We start from the raw sequence: 2,748 nt of genomic DNA, 5'->3' as shown, positions 1-2,748 counted from the left end.
TTGGGGGGTTAATTTAGGTGTTTCATATGTTGTGTTAGCTAGTTATAATTAATAGAGAGAAGTGTCCTCTGTTATGTCCGTGCTTGGTCGACGCTACGTACTATACATACGTATAGAGAGGACTAGACACGCTAGCTAGCTAGTAAGCAAACGAAGGAAACAGAAGATCGTCATAAACATATATGCATACAGAGAGAAGTGATATCGACCACCTCTCCTTCTCCGAGAGATTGGTCGAACAACAAGTTCTCGTATATCTATCTGACACTACCGGCTACATATATACAATAATTATCTCTTACAAATATAATCATACGGACTTAGGGTCCACATAGAATTCTCCGTCTTCAGGGATCACGTGGTCAAGAAAGAATGCCGCCAATTCCTCTTGAATTGCTCGCATGCGAGCTGGTGCTAGGAGTTCATCCCGCTTCCGAAACATCTAATTTGAAGAAGGGGGTCAATACATATATATATAAATGAATGAAACTCAACACAAATGATGGTAATAAAATAAAATTGTGAATGTTGTTATTTACGTACTTCATATTGTTCGTTAGAGTACCTGCCCCGCTCACAGGTCGTGTGGCGGATGGACTCGCAGATGTAGTATCCACAGAAATCATTCCCTTGTTCCTGCCACAACCACTTTACAAGAAATAGAGGTCAATCAAACTGATAAACAAGAATGCTAAATGGTATTGATGAAACTAGCGCTTGAATCACTAGGAGATGCGCGGAACATGCTACTATAGTACTTACTTTCGGGTGTCTAAATTCCAGCTCCTTCGGCAGTCCCGGAACTGTTTTGGTGAATTTTCTCCAAACCCTGCCGGACAAAGAAAACAATTACTTGATATCAGGAAATGAACAAAGTTGCTGATATGGTGGATAATGATCAATTTAACTTACTTCTTGAGGATTTCATAATCATAAAATGCGGCAATTGCTAACATAATCACTTCCTTCTGCAATTATGTCCCTCAACAACGCTTCTTTTGTTGCTTCGTCTAGGGCGGTGTCCATAGTTTCTACAAATATTTACAACATGGCAATTATTATTCAAACATGATAGATGGATATATTAGTGCCAAACGTAGAACTAGCTACCTAATCATAGTAAGCTATCGGGAGGGGGTATATATCGACAACGACGACACTACATCTATGTCTCTCGACGACCCTCGTTCCCGATAAAAAAAAGAGGAAGAAGAAGAAAAATAAGAGGATAAGAAAGAATAGAGGAGAAGATCTCCTCTATTCTTTCTTCTCCTCTTATTTTTCTTCTTCCTCTTCTTTTTTTATCCTCTTCTTCCTCTCATGTTCGATAGGATAGCCGAGGGGTCGGGAGGTTGCCTTGTGTCAAGGGATTCAACAAAACCATGTCTTCATCATTAGGCGAAAGTAACATGTGCATGATGGTACGAAGCTCTTCAAAGTTGTTCTGGAACGGAGTCCCATATAGGATAATTCGCTTTTTGGTACAAAGTTCAGCAAGAGCCTTCCGAATATCGCTATTTGGAAGGCCTTTGCTGAATTCATACCAAAAGGTCCAGAACAACTTTGCAGAACTTCGTACCAACATGCCCTGGTTACTTCCGGCTAATGATGAAGGCATGGATTTCTTCAATACTTTGACACTAGGAAACCTCTCTCTACTTCCGGCTAATAAGAATAAGAATAAGAAGAAGAAGAAGAAGAAGAAGAAGAAGAAGAAGAAGAAGAAGTAGAAAAGAAGAAAAAAAAGAGGAGAAGAAGAAAGGAATAGAGGAGAAAAGAGAAAATAGAATATATTCTATTTTCTCTTCTTCTCCACTATTCCTTTCTTCTTCTCCTCTTCTTTTTCTTCTTTTTTCTTCTTCTTATTTATTTCTCCTCTTCTTTTCGGTAGAGGAAACCCTAAATAGCTAGCAAGTATCATGGGTGTGAGATACATGTGGCCTTCGGTGTCGGACACTACATCCACGTCCCACAAGTGACGTGGGCGTCGAAGCCCGCGCCACTTGTGGGATGTGGGTGTAGTGTCTGACACCGACGGTACATGTATCTCACACCGACGATACTTTCTATTTAGGGTTTCTCCTCTACCGCTCCTCGACCTCTCGACGACCCTCGTTCCCGATAAAATAAAGAGGAAGAAGAAGAAGAAAAAAGAAGAGAAGAAAGAATAGAGGAGAAGACTTCCTCTTCTTCCTCTCCTCTTCTTCTCCCTCTTCTTCTCCTTCTTCCTCGCCTCTCTCATGAATGTCCGGCGTTCTCGACCCCCCCCCACGTGTCGAAGAAAAAAAAGAAGAAGAAAAAGAGGAGAAGAAGAAAGGAATAGTGGAGAAGCTTTTTCTTCTTTTTTCTTCTTCTTATTTATTTCTCCTCTTCTTTTCGGTAGAGGAAACCCTAAATAGCTAGCAAGTATCGTGGGTGTGAGATACATGTGGCCTTCGGTGTCGGACACTACATCCATGTCCCACAAGTGACGTGGGCGTCGAAGCCCGCGCCACTTGTGGGATGTGGGTGTAGTGCCCGACACCGACGGTACATGTATCTCACACCGACGATACTTTCTATTTAGGGTTTCTCCTCTACCGCTCCTCGACCTCTCGACGACCCTCGTTCCCGATAAAATAAAGAGGAAGAAGAAGAAGAAAAAAGAAGAGAAGAAAGAATAGAGGAGAAGACTTCCTCTTCTTCCTCTACTCTTCTTCTCCCTCTTCTTCCCCTTCTTCCTCGCCTCTCTCATGAATGTCCGGCGTT

The sequence above is a fragment of the Triticum dicoccoides genome, chromosome 1A (assembly GCF_002162155.2).
Source record: "Triticum dicoccoides isolate Atlit2015 ecotype Zavitan chromosome 1A, WEW_v2.0, whole genome shotgun sequence".
Classification (NCBI taxonomy): domain Eukaryota; kingdom Viridiplantae; phylum Streptophyta; class Magnoliopsida; order Poales; family Poaceae; genus Triticum; species Triticum dicoccoides.
The sequence above is the reverse complement of the archived record's forward strand: the minus strand, read 5'-3'. Positions refer to the sequence as shown.